At 36.3% G+C, this 15,349-nt stretch overlaps 1 protein-coding gene across 5 annotated transcripts in view; it reads left to right on the top strand.

Moving 5' to 3' along the window:
- The window catches only part of shank3a (SH3 and multiple ankyrin repeat domains 3a), a 639,129-nt gene that overhangs the window by 551,875 nt on the left and 71,905 nt on the right, over positions 1-15,349 (top strand). The window lies entirely within an intron of this gene.

Genomic DNA, 15,349 nt, shown 5'->3' with positions numbered 1-15,349 from the left:
GCACACATACACACTAACTCACTCTGAGGAAGGTGTCCAAGTGTGTCTTTTACTCTTTCTTTTTACTTTCAAGTACAGAATTTGCATATACAGTAGTTGCACACTCACCCCATATATTTACAGTAAGCATGTATGTTGTTTCTGTTCATCTGGAGATAGGGCAAACACTTCCGTGTTTAATTTGTGGTCCACTGAAAGGTTATGTGTTGCAACTCTTACCTCTTTGGGAAAAAATTACGAGTTTTAAAGTTAATATTCTTCCTCTTATTAAAGAATTTTCAACTTTCGATGGAAATCTTTTATCTTTTGGGCTTTCTTGTTTTCTCCACCAGTTTGACACAGGGTTCTGGTTTTGAATCTGGCCTGTGATGCCTTCTTTTTGCTCTGTGTACTGTATGTTCCCTCATGGCTGTGTGGATCCTCACCAGTAGGGTTAGAGTCCATTCAGAATTTGTTCAGTTCACTGGAATTAGAAATGAAAAACCTTCAGGATACAGAATTTGAATGTGAAATTGATTTAAAGGAGGTGGAATTTAATTCCGAGACATTCAAAAAAAATGTACACATTCTTAAAACATGAACGTCTCCTTTATTTTGACAGATGTGTTTCAGCTAAAGTGCAAGTGCATCTGCAATTTATCACTGTAAACAATGCTGTATGAATGTAATGTCATTCATACACATTAGCGTATCCCCTTTCAAACACTACTTAATCATACTATAGTGTAGTCCTACAGTATATCATTTTTTTTCCACTAATCTTTTACACGTTTTAATTATGTAAATCACACACAATTCTACAAATAATACTATTACTATAAATATTACTAACAACTCCGAGATTTTAAATATATTTTTGTTTATTTTGATACGCATAACTTATTCAGGCCTGTCGATCTCCTGATCATAATTTCCCTTGTCATTTAAATAACATCTTTCTGGCATGAATGACTTTTCTGTCACACTGGAGATTTGCTCTACCCAGGCAGATGAAACAGGTATGGTAAGTTACTTCCAAATACATTTCACCCAGTAAGAAAAACTACTTTGGTTTTCTTTCCAGTGGCCAGTGTGGTAGCATCCTCTGAAAAGCATGGTAAAATAAAGTATGTGGGGTCTCATCTGAAGCTGGATGGGATTGTGGACTGACTTGGGACTATTTCAATTCCTGTTCAAAGATCTAACTGAAGTCTAACATCAGTTTCACATTCAGAATTGATCCCAAACCCTGGATGGGTGGGTGGATGGATGAATGAATGATATAAAGCCTATCGGAAATTCTGTACCTGAACATTTTATATTTCATAATATTAGGAAAACGAATATATTTGTATTCACATCATTTAGACCATGTGTACTGACTGTCTTACTTTTCTAAGCTCTGAGGTATACAGGACTACTTCATTAATTGAGTGGCACACAAGATGTGAGTGCTGTAAATGAAAATATTTTATGGATGTGGAGAAGTTATTTTTAAATTTAAATCAATTTCTAAATATTTCCCTTATTTTTTGTCTTTGCTTTGTTGAAGTATAGTCATTGTTCTGATTAGGTGAAGCTGGGTGCCTGGCAGCTGTGTAAATAACGTTGCCTTGACATCATATTTACCAAGCAGCTTGGAGGTAATTGTTGGCACAGTTTGCATTTGTCAAACAGTATCAAGAGTTATGAACATCTTACTGTTTTCAGGGACTTTCAGGCTGGTTCTACATGTAAAGGACTAATTTATTTTCTTACACTTGAAAATATTGCTAATTAACTGTTAGCCTTTTCACATTTAACTTGTTATTTAACATTTTAAGTGGTACTAAGAATTTGCTTAGAAACAAATAGGACTCTGTACTGAGCAAGATTTGGATATTAATGAACTCACAAACTGAAATTACATTGAATAATTTGAAAACCTACTGTACATTAAAAATGCTGGTGACAGTGTATTTGTACAGTATGTCTCTGTCATTTGATGAATGATCTCAATTGATTGTCCTGCTGTCTTTAACTTCTCAAAATTAGATTTAGGGGGGTCTGGATTTTCACACTATTATCTTATGAACGGTCTTATCAGGTGTTGAGAAATTGCTTTACCAATCAATTGTTCAAGTGGTTATTACAATATAATTTATTTAAAGGGAAAAGGTGAAAGAAGTGAATGCCATTATGTAATTACAAAATGGAGAAAGCATTTTTTGAAAGACGTTTCTATATAATAACTCATTAGCTCAGAAAAATTATCAGATGTCATCAGTGGTGATCTAATGGACTCCTTAAAATGTTTTAAGGTTTAACTTTACTTATGTGAGATACTGTAGATGTTCTTATTCATTTTTCCTCTAACAAAGAAACTTCTAGGCAGATAAGCCCTCTTTGGTATTTGAAAATGCTGCACTATTATTACAAAACTACTGTTGAAGTTATTTTATGTGTTTATATTATATTTATTTTATTTTAATTTTAGTTGCTTGTGGACAGTAGTGTAAACATTGTTTTATGTGACTGGTCTTGTACAGGTATAAGGAGCAATCTGTTCACTTCACAATGAACACACATTCATAGCGAACTGTTCATTTTACAGTGCGAACAGAGTAGAAGAGTACATTCACCGTACTGTACAAATCACAGGACAATTTAACATTAAAAAACGGAACTGTTACTCATCTGGAGCAAGAAGCTTTGGAATAATCATTGTTGAGCATTTGGAAAATAATTAGCATATTTATACATTGTCTAATATGGAAAATATGCAGGTGTGTGCTGTTTTTAATCGTAAGAGCACTGTCAGAGCTGGTGTTGAGGGTGGGAGGCTACACCTCAAGCTTTGCTGAACCTAGGAAATATAATGTACCGTACAGTTTTGGAGCTCACAATGACTCCTTCTTTGGTGTCCCTGGACTTTCACTTTGAAAGAATTCAACTGGTTGCCTGTGAGAGAAGAACACTTAAACTATGTGTGGGTGGGAGATTTGAGTTGGTGAGAAAGCAAAGATTGTCTGAGCAACAGAAACATTCTATCCAACCTTAGTTCAGACGAAAAGATTAAATCCTCATTGCAAGTATCTTCAGACAATTAAGAAAAATAGAAAGATAAATATTTGTCTTACCTTCTAAAGCAATTGGTAAAAAAAATATGAGAAAGAAAGACTGATTTACTTTTGTTTTTTTCACTTCTGATGTCTCTCAAGTGCATCAAAAGAGCATGAAAACTGGAGTGATTCTTTCAGTACTGCCTATTTATTTTCAGAAAGTGCTCACACTGTACCCCAGCAATTATAACATTCTTTTGATTAAAGTGAACATGACTGGGTTTTCTGTCTTCACCAAAGGATTGAATTTGGGACTTAGACTTTGGGATAGGAAGTACAGTAGCTTCTTATAAACCAAAAGCTAGTTTTGTAACTGACAAGACATCTGAAGTGTAATGTGTTCTGTAGGTGAGTAAGCTTTCCATCGATTTTAGAATCTTTCAGAGTTCAAGTTCTGGCTAGAGTAACACCTTTGCTCTGTTAAACATTATATGTAGACATGCCCTCTTGAGAATATTTCATTCTTAAATTTTTTAGTCAGATTATTTTATGCATTGGTAATTGGAATTTAAACACGTTATTCACTCCTTATTTACATTATGGAAGGAGGTATATCTGTACAGATATGCTGTATTTAATGTCTTATAGAAATTTAAGTTTTTTTTAATTTTAAGGAATTGCAAAATGTAAAAACAACAGCAATATGATTTAAAAATTAGGAGAAAAATGATTGAAAGATGTGGAGGTCTGCAATCAGAGCATATCAAGCTGAAATCTTTGTAATCTTGGTCAGATAGGAACGATCTAACTGAACTTTTGTGATTCATTATGATTCATATTGAGCTTGTAAGAACTTCAAAGCAATTTCTTCAAAATATGTTTTGCTAAACCAAGTGCTGGAAAACAGAAGTTACTTTAGACTCCGAACTTTTTCTTCCTTGATTTTTGGACAATGTATTTAATTCCCAGTTAATACTGTACATAACTGATAATACACAAGTTCTGTTTATTGGACCACAACAGAGGATAATAAATAGTTTTGCCTTGCTTTATATCATAAGAGAGTTATAACAGAGTTTAAACATTAAACATAGTCAAAGTATTGTAGAATGCAATAGTTCTTAGTGTTGGTCCTGGAGTATCTACAATATGTGTCTGGGCCCTTAATCACCAGTGCTAATTGGTGTGTGTAACTGACATGCATGTTGGTTTAGACTTTAGTTTCAGCACTCAGTCCTTGGTCTCAAAAATACCCTATTTAAAGACCATTATTTCAAACACCTTCACACACATCGTCACCTTCCTATTTAGGAAATTGTGATGTGTCCAACAATGAGTCAAAGTTTCCCCTTCTACATACAGCACATCCAATTGGTTATATTTCAGCCAGCGCGCTGAATCCCACTGAATTGGGTTCATACCAATTACAAATCTGATTTAGCTTTTTAAGTGCCAAAAGCAAGTTTAAAATAAGGCCTTAAATAGAACATTTTAAATAAATTAGCTAGTGATCAAGAACTCTCAGCTGGAACAAAACCAGGGGACTTACTCAGGACCAGGACTGAGAACCACTATGCTTGGGTAATTCTGAAAAAAGGGCCTAAGAGCAGTGGGGGGAAAAAGCCTAATCAAGCACGCAGATGAATTGCTGGCAGCAATTAGCCCTGGTGCTTAAGGGCCAGGCTGGAACGAAAACCAGTGGAATCATAGGCACTCTGGGATCAAAACTGAGAACCAATCATATGCAGTAGAGTAATGATGTGAGTGCAAAATATTACACAATCACTAGATTAACAGGAGAACAACAGTGTTCAATTCCTGAAAAGGACATACAGTATGCATACAGTTTGAATGTTTAATGACTTCACTGTTTAGTAGTTTTAATTTCAAAAATCCTTTCATAAAAGAAATAGCGGTGGTGCATTAGAATAAATCTAATATGTCTTTAATAAAGCAGGGCCACGGATGGGAGGTATGAAAATGACATACAGTAGTCGATATTGAAAACTCTGAGGCACAATATCCAGTAAGGACTCAAATTATGCTTCTGAGCAGAATTAGCAAATTGTATTACTAAAATGTAATAACTAAATTTATTAATAGTGTATAAATAGAGCATCTCTAACTTGGTAGTAACTGTGAGTTGCATGTTATTGAAAACAAAGTATGTTTTTAACCCATGTAAATACTTTGTAATTGTAATACAATTTAGTGATAAATTATTACAGTTTATGCATCTGTAATTTCTAAACCATTGCCACATGATTTTTTTATGAAAGTTAACTGTAATTACAGTTGCTCCTCTTGGATTACCCCAGCTTTTTGTTAGGCAGAATGGCTGACATTAGACTGCGAGCACCTGAAACAGAGAGATAGTTTATGGATAATCAGCTGATTCCTGTGCATTAATTCTACACAGCCTTTCTCCATGGAAAGGAGTACAGTAAAGGAATACAATGCATTTTAATCTTAGCTCGAATAAGCAAACAAAGTGCTCCTGACCCTCTCGATCTATTAAAATCAATGAGTGTTGACAAGGGATTCATTCAGGGGCGAGGAACAGTCAAATCTGGGATTACTGTGCAGTGACTCCAGCAAAGGCTGGTACCCACACATCTGCTGACACATAGCTGCCTGATCAGTGAAGCTTTTCTCTGCCCTTTTTGACCATTCAAGTTTTCTGTTTTTGTATTATTATTATTATTATTATTATTATTATTATTATTATTATTATTATTATTATTGGTCTTAGTTGTAGTATCTAAAACAAGATTCTAGGCATTCCAGCAGTAGTTTAAGAAAACCATGTAGAACCCACTGTTTTGGATGAATAGGAATAACAGTTTATGGTTTACACTGTGTAAACAAATATTTTTTTGGTGGGATACAAAAATAGAAGAAGGCTTTTGGGAAGGTTGTTTTGTGAAGATTTTTGTTAAGAAATAATGAACATAATTTTTGTTTGCAAAAAAGAGGTGGACATTAAGCCCATCAAGCTTGTTTGGCTTTTAGTAGCCAATTGATCTAATGATCTCATCCAGCCACTTCCTGAAACATGCCACGGTATCAACTACAACAAGGAGGATGGATAGCCTGTCCTATACAGTAAATGGAACACATCTCTTTGTGAGAAGAAGTGCATCCTGTTCTCAGTTTTAAATGCATTTCCTTATAACTGCTTCTTGTGTCCTCTGATTTCAGTTTCCCTGCTGAGTTTGTTAAAATTAAAGAAATCCATTGCCTTTGTCAAAACCCTTAAGGATTTGAATATGGTCCCCCTGTGATCATCTGAAAAGTAGAAAGATTTAGGGCTTTTAGCCTAACAATGTGGTACATCCCTTTGATTCTGAGAATGTATCTGGTCACTCTTCTTTGGTCTTAGTGGACTTAAAAAGTATACACCTTATTTTAATATATACACAGTAACAAGGTGTAACGTTGCCATAGCCAAAATGTAAATGTAGTGGCTCTCTGAAGGCACCAGTTCTGTAGGGTTTGGGCATTTACTGGGACAATTATTAATTGTAGCAGTAAATCACAAGGTTGATTCTTTTGATGGCTTTAGAATCCAACCATGCGACATAACTCAAACAACGCACACACACAGGTACTAATACACGAGGATACATTTATTAATACATAGAATATGCATGTAAACCTAACAGATCTTATCGAAAGGGTTATCAGAATACAAAAGATATATATTCAATCAGTTACAAAGTGTTACACATATCAAGAGGACATACGTTCAGTATATCATTCATTAAGACCGTTTCATAAATGAACTTGGTTATAACTTCTACATTAGATACTCAAAACAAGTATATAACTCTTAGGAATTAAATTGATATCAACTGGCTGGGATAACAATTGAATTCTCGAGCAGTAATGCATTGAAGTTGAATACTCATCCAATCTTTGGGGATTCAGATCTCCTGCGGGCACAAAGAAACAGTTGCAGGCTGTTGCTGTCCAATCCGCGCTCTCTGGCTCGGTGCCAGGCTGTGCTGTGCGGTTTGCGACGGTGCGCTGCAGATGCTCACTGACCTGCTAGTTAGTGTTGGCTTTAACTAGCAAAGTTTGCGCACAGGAGAAAAGATGACTGTGGGTCCCAGCAAGTCAGGAAGAGGACCGGTTCGTTCCTGATGAAGAACTAGTTCTGAATAGTGATTCAGCTGTCCACAGTTCCGACCTGTTGACGAGGCCTGCTGCTGGTGCTAACCTCGGGTGGATCCTCTGGTTACTCTCTGGCAACCTCCGCTCTAGACTCTTAGAACAAAGGAAAGTTCTGGCACTCGGACACACTGGCCGTTCCGTGGTTGTCCGGGCTGAGTCTCAGGATGGTCAGGAGGCGCTCTGCGAGAATGTCCTGCCCTTGGGAGCCTTCTGCTCCTGGGCCGTCCTGCCCTGGAATTCTCCTTTGAATTCCCTTTAGAAAAGTCCACAGAATCTCCACTGAATCTCTGAATCTTACTGAATCTCTGTGTTGCCTGTTTTTACCTGGAGGAACTTCAGCTCGTTGATTGGCTGAAAGTTCCATGGGCATCAGAGTCCCACGTGGGTTACTCGGCCCTACCAGTCCCTGATTGGTTGATCAAGGTGAGATATGAGTCACTTACTCCTGACACTTAGGAATGCAGGCCAGATGTCCATCTGGCACTCCCTAGACAGATAGGCGCCAATGGATGACCATTGATCATGATAGCCAGGCTTAGCTAAGTGCATCCCCCTTTGGGAGCTGTCCTAGGAAACCTTATCAAAGGAACCTTAAATCAGCCTGCATGAATAGTTTCTCTGTGGCTGCACCACAGAGATGAACAGAGAGATGAGGCCTAATTTGGGAAAGCTCAGAAACACTTAATTCTGCCTTATTAATAAGCCTCGCCGCTACAAAGGCATTGTACAATTTTAACATAACATCCCCTAATTTAAATTCTATAGTTTTAACTACTGTTTATACCCCCAACATTCTGTTAGCCTTTTTAAATTGCTACCTCACTCTGGAAAAGAAACATTCTGTCTGTACAAATAAGTCATTCTCATAATTCCTTTTTTAAACTCATAGTTCATGCTTTTGCTATGTGCATAAAACACTCCATGTTTATACCTGTATACCTGTACCTACACAGCATGGTTTAGTTTTGTCATCCTTTTTATGCATGAGTACTACAATTGCAGTTTTCCAATAAATGAGTATTACCCCTACCTTGTGAGAGACTTTTGTTAATAGCCCATGAATAACCTGTCCCCTTTGGTACAATTGGTAGAATACCATTAAGCCTTGTAGATGTTTGTTTAACTTAATGCTTCTAGCACCTTTTCTATGCTAATATACAATGAAGAACTTTGTGTTTGATCAGCTTTGGCATTGTTATATATTTCTTCCTATGTAAATACCTAACTGAAATATTTATTAAGTGCTTTGGCCATTTCATTTTAATTTCAAGATGTATCCCATCAGGAGGCTGGTTAACTCAGTTAGTTAGAGCGTGGTTCTAATGATGCCCATATGGGCTAGGCAAACTCCTTCTCTTTGGGCAGTGTGGTGGCTCTGTGGCTGAGGCTGGAAGATTGCCAGTTTGTGTCCCATAGCCAGCAGAGGAATCCTACTCTGTTGGGCCCCTGAGCAAGGCCCTTAACCCCAACTGTTCCGGGGGTGCTGTATAAATGGCTGACCCTGCGCTCTGACCCCAAGCTTCTCTCCCTGTCTGTAAGTCTCATGGAGAACAAGTTGGGGTATGCGGAAAAACAAATTCCTAAGACAAGATATTGTATATGGCCAATTAAGTAATCTTTTATTTCTAATACACTTTACTTCATGCTTTACTGTTTGTTTGGTTTTGTAATACTGAAAAATCCCTTTTTGCTTATATTAGCCATCACTGTGATATTGTCTATTGTCTCTTAATTTAATATTATTTTTTATCCATGCTTTCAGTTCATTACATATAGTGTTTTAAATAGCTTAAAAATTTTGCACATTAAGGATTCCCATGATGGAACTCTCTGCCTAGCAGTAGTGTGTAAATTGCATCACAATCTGCTTTGAAAAGGAAATGGAAATGAATATGTGAATTGCTGCACTATATGATTGTAATACAGTCTGTTCTCCATGGACAGCAAATGGGTCTTATTAAATAGCTGTAAGTTGTATACTCCAGTCATCTAACAAAGATCAAAAATAAATTCACACAGATCTTTAGATATTGATTTACAAGATGGAGTCTCTAAATTAAAACTAGTAGCTAGGATTAAATATTTGACTTGTCAGTTGAAATTGTTTGAGCTTCTTCTGATAACATTTTAGCAAATTGAGTTTCTCTCAGCAAGAAAAAAATAATATGAGAAAGAAAAATGTGCAGTGTACTGTATTGCTTCCAGTCATTATTTTTTTATGACAGAAACACATCTGTGACTTCAATATCCTTGATAACAGCATTGCATACTAAAACCAAAGTATCTAAGATGCCACCTTTTAAGATAATGATGCATTCTTTTCTAAACGTAAATGTTTATCAGCTAAATAAAGTTATGATTCTGTATTATAAAAATATTAAATACAATTACAGCATATGGTTTTCAGTACTGTTCACTGAAAATTGAGTGTTTAGAGGATGTGTCTGTAGTTTGATACAATCCAAAATTGTGTATGTATTAAAATGTTTCATTAAGAAACTTACTACTGGTTCAGAATTATTTTCCAAACTTCTGTCCTCAAACAAAAGTTTTTATTGTAATACTTTCAAAATACTGTTTGTAATTTTTTATGAAAACAATCATCTTTTTTAGTTATTAAATTATACTAGTATTTTGTGAGTACTTTTTAACATGTATTACCGCTGTATTCTTGCTATTATTTATTGTCTTCTCATTATAATCATTACACTCAAAGCCTTAGTATTTGCCTTTGTATTAGTGTTTTAATCTTGGTTACCTAGAACAGTAAACTTTTCATGGGATCAAAATGATGCTATTTTAAGAACTATACCAAGCCTCATCCATCTTTCGGATGAGACGTTAAACCGAGGTCCTGACTCTCAGTGGTCAATAAAAATCTCCCGGGCATTTCTCGGTAAGATTAGGGAGTTATCATGGTGTCTGGGCCAAATTTTCTCCCTCAGCCTTTACCCATGTACTGTATGATTGGCTTACACTTGCCCTGCGATGGACTGGCGCCCTGTCCAGGGTGTACCCTGCCTTGCGCTCGTTGCTTGTTGGCTAGGCTTCGACTTCCCGTGACACCGTATGGTATAAAGCGGTTTGGTAAATGACATGACATGACCAAGCCTCATTTAATAACACAGGGTTCAATGGTGAATAACATTTATAGTAAATAAAAAATTGTCTATGTGCAATGTTTTCATAAATGTCCACAAAAGTAAATTGAGTGTCAATGTATTAACACGAGCACAGACATGTACCACATTTGTGACAGGAAAAACCCATTGATGACAAATGTTCTCCCTAAAGGAACTTAATGAAAAAGTAATACCAACCTTCCACAGTAGAAGTGCAATAAAGGATACATTAACTGATTTCAACATTCTTACTATAGAGGGCTCTAGAGTCAGCAATGCCTTTTGAATTCATTTTTAACATTTTGTTATAGATCACGAATCCGTGGAAGCTTATTGAGCATTATTTAACATTTGAATGATTGCAAACAATTGCTATATTAAACTGTAACAGGAGGCCCTCTGTCTCAAACAGGAGAAAATTAGAGCAGTACACTCCACACATTTCTTCTGAGACACCTGTGCAAAGAATAAGAATGTGATCTCTCTGGACATTCTGTCACAAAGCTCAAGCACTCCAAGAAATTAAAAAATATTGAGTATAGTTTTAGAGGCTCAGTAGGGAAAGGAAGTTCCACTTTAATGATGTGTGGGTGTTCGAAATCGAGACCTTTAAATACTGATTAAAAACACTTCTCCCCAGATAGAATGTGTAGTGAGGAATCATGTCTTTTAAGAAAAAGTAGGGGGGCGGCTCAGCAAGTTTCCAGCTTTTCCCTTCACCAGTAATGCATAAACCTTGCACAAAAACATGAGATAATCAGCAGTAAATATTTTCCTGGCTTTTTTCATTATCAGACTGATTGCCATATAGTAAGGTCAGAAACTAATTTCCCAGCTTCAAATGAGGCACATTCTTCATCTTCTTGAGAACTGTCTAATTTCAGAAAGAAATGCGTTTGTAAAAAATCACCTAAAGCTAGGTAAGCGTGATGAGGGAATTAATACAAATAAAACAGTGCTTTCTTTTGGGGTTTTTTCCCTTTGAAATAGACATGCTTTTAAGAGTTGTTTTAGGAAACTTTATACTGTACAGCTGCAATATAGTTATGGGAAACTTAGATCTTTAGATCTTTTATTTAGATCTATTTTTTCTGTATTTTACCCCTCCGTTTAGAACAGAGAGTCTTGTGGTCTTTCCTAAGTTGTTTTTTGTTTGGAAAGTGGTGTTTTGGGCTGTTCTGTCACTAACAGAAATGTTGGGAGTTTAAGAATCATGTGGACGTCATACACTGGACAAATTGAATCCAGTGCGACCAGCAGGCACACCATAGGATCATGTCATCAGTTCTATGGAATAGGGGTGTCCAACTTTGTCATTGGAGAGCCACAACCTAAGAGGTCTTATGGATCTCTCTTAAATCATTTAACACTTGGACTAATTTTGTTGGCAGAAGCTGAATGAAATTATTTTAGCAATTAAGTACATCAATTTCAGATGCTGTGAAATGTAAATATCAATAGTCTGTAACTTTCAAGAACCACTTCTTGCCATTCCAACGTACTGTGCTAAATTGGTCAAGAGTATAATATTCAGAGACTTTATGAATTGATGATTACATGTACAAATTGATGAATAAGTAGATAACTTAGGGTTTAAGTAGGGTAAAGGCTTTGTGTTTTTTCTGGGACGCTTTCTTACACAGAACTTTGTCCTGTCCTTTGTGAACTTTGTTAACATGTTTGAAATTCATGTAGATATTCCATGCTTTCTTCAAATGGCAATGCATTTTTTTAATTTTGCCACTGTTTTTAATGGTAAAATATAACCTCCCATAGTAGATGGAAAATGGAAAAATGTTAGAACCCAGTGCAGATTTGCTTACTTACTGTATGTATACAAATTCACATTAAACTGCCTTTTATAGAAGATGATCAAAGCTTGAAGATATCAGTATTTCACAGAATATTCACAATAAAGCATCGATTCTAAACAATAAGGAGAGCAAATACTTCCATTCTATAAAAGACTGCACTATTTCCCTTTGGGTAGTATTTTCCTGGGTATTATTAAATATAGTAAATTACTGGCCAGCTCACTTGATCGCAATTCAGTTATTCAAATATAAGAAATCTTATCTTGATTAGCCTAAACGTGTGCTTACACATGATAAATGACTGTATTCTAGAATAAGAATAAGTACAATGAGTTCCAGTTCTAACAGAAAATTAGCTGAAACCTTAAAAATATATTGCAGTACAGCAAGTCTAACACTATCTTAAGTTGCTGTATGTTTCCCCAGGCATTATTTTGCACAAACCCTCAAAATCAGGAAATGAACAGAGTACATCATATCCTCAACTCGATTTTACTCAATCTGGGGATTGGCAATTGCTCACATTGATCCTGAGGTGGCAGAATCTGATATAATGCACACATTCCATTCTGTACTTCAATTTTGCATTTGAAACAAGGTGATTTACTAAAACAACTTAACCTCTGCATTGTATCATTTCACTGACGAAGAACGGCATGTAACTATGTAATGTGCTACACCTGTACTTTATTAACTTACCATATGAATTCAACTGACTGAACTGGCCATTGTTGAATAGCCATTGAAGACCTATCCCTGTAATTATTTTTAATATCTTCAGGGGTGGAACAGTACGGTATGTGTTTGGATAAATATGTACCTTCAGAAATTATGTTTGAATATGTTTACGTGGCAAATTTGAGCAACAGTTGTACATTTACATAATGTTTCTGTCTAATGTACCATGATGAAAATTAATTTTCAGCGAATGACTGTTCACCACAACATTGAGAACGAGAGCTCTGACTGATGAAGCCAAAAACTTTTAAACAGATTTCATCTTTCCTCTTTAGCACATTTTCTCAAAAAGTGTTGGACATTGCACTTTTTCACGACACATCAAGACTAATTACCTAAACAGTTAATTAAATAATATGTTTGTATTGTACACATATGGCAATTTATGCAGGATAGTACATACATTAATTTAGGAATTTAATTCCTAGATTATTGTTCTTTATATAATAATTGAACAAATATAAACTTAGATGTAAACCTGTGGGTTATTTTAAAATCAGGAAAGCGGTGTCATTGTGGGCCCATGTCACGCCTATGAAAGTGAACCATGTGAACATGTGAAGCGAAATGATTGCTTTTTATTTGGATATTTCAATGAATAGTCTAATTACTACTGATATTATTTTAATTATGGTGCTGTTGCCAATGATATATATGAGTTACAATCAGCGGGATAAATGGTTCCCAGTCTAGTTTCAGTGAGGTAATGGACAGAAGATTCATGATTGTTGTATCAGATTTGATGTATATGTTTGAATTCTGTCCATTTTACATCAGGTTTTTAAAGGGGCTGCATGGTGGAGTATCAGTGTGTTTTTGTCAGTGTGGTTATTTGTATCAAGCTGAAGCTGTTTGCATAAATTGTTGAGGTGAAAGGTACAGTTCATGAGGTTTGTGTGGTACGTAAACATGTAACCATACTGCCTTAACAGTACCATCTTATGTTGGCAGTTGAAAGAGTAGTAAGGTTGTAGGACACCTTAGATACATCAGATTTTTTCTTTACCTGTTTTACTACATTTTATTTCATGTTTTGTTTGAAGTTTCTTGAACTGGAGGTTTTTAAATCTCTTCAAAGCTAGACAAATCAAAGACATAATCAAGAGATAAAAGAACATGGGTTCCACAGTGGTGCAGTGATTAGCATTGCTTCTTTCACACCGCTGAAACCCTGGGTTCAACTGGGTTCAACTGCTGGGGTGCTATCTGTGAGGAGTTTGCATGTTCTCCCTGTGTTTACATGGATTTCTTTCAGTTGCTCCAGTTTCCTCCCACAATCGAAAGACACGCTGTTAGTGAGTTGGCTTCTGGGAAAATTGGCCTGGTGTCTGTGTTTGTGTTTGTGTCTTGGTGTGCCCTGCGATGGACTGGCTTCCCTTCCAGTGTGTACCCCCCCTTGCAATGGTTGTTTGCCAGGACAGGCTTCAGCTCTCCTGAGACCCTAAATCTCTGATGAAGCAATTGGAATATGGATTTTTGAAAAAATGCAGTACATAAGCAAGCCTTGCTCTAGCAAGTGCTAGGATTTGTGAGACCTCTGAGGAAAACATTGGCTGCTGTAAGTGGTGTTGGTGAACCAGTAGGTGGCAGGATTTCCAAACTAATGCCTCAGTATGGTGACTGGGGAAACTTTGCTTTAAGAGATGCTGTCTTTTGGATGAGACTTTAAACTGAGACCCATATGACTTGATCATTAAATATCCTATTGCATATACTGCAGTTTTTGAAAGAGTAGGAACATTAACCCCAGTGTCTAGCCTTAAATCACTCTGGCCTTTCACAATCAAGTCTTCCTTATTTTTCCTCCTTAATTTATCTGGTGAAGCAGTTGTTCACATCTCCATCTGATCTCCTTTTAGTGGGGCTGCTGATACTGTACATAATGGCTCTCAAATTACCCAACTACTGTACTGCACTTCACTGGTGGAGGAAGTAGGTCCTCTTCTACATGTTTTCTCAGGATGAAAAGCTTATAAATTTGAAGAATCCTTATTCTTACTAACCCTTCCTCTCCACCTTGATCATCCTGACATTAGAATTTTCTCCTGAGCTGTTTGGTACTGATGCATAGTTGTCCCCTTTTACAAAGACTGCCATACAAAGTGCCCCTCCAGTAGTTACCCTTGGGTTATATTTAGCAGTCTAACCATTTTGACCAAAGCATTTGTATTGGTGGCCTCTTGCACACTGCAGCCCAAATCTGTCAAAAATTGTATCACACAAATACTATAAGCTAAATAGGATCGTTTTCAGAATCCATAACCTAGATTTTGAGCTCTGGAAGTTATACATGAAAATTTACAGAACTTCAGTTTTATGCAAGCCTACTAGGAGTGTGCATGAACATAGATGATAGCTGTCAAGAAATTACTTTATATGGAAGCTGGGCCATCCAGTGTCATATCTCAATTTTTACAGGTTTACAAAGGACTTGAACCAACCAATGTTCTGGGTCAGTTTAATGAAAATGGATTTCCAT

Source organism: Lepisosteus oculatus, chromosome 7, assembly GCF_040954835.1.
Source record: "Lepisosteus oculatus isolate fLepOcu1 chromosome 7, fLepOcu1.hap2, whole genome shotgun sequence".
Taxonomy (NCBI): domain Eukaryota; kingdom Metazoa; phylum Chordata; class Actinopteri; order Semionotiformes; family Lepisosteidae; genus Lepisosteus; species Lepisosteus oculatus.
Note: the sequence above shows the minus strand (reverse complement) of the source record. Positions and strands in the feature narration are given on the sequence as shown.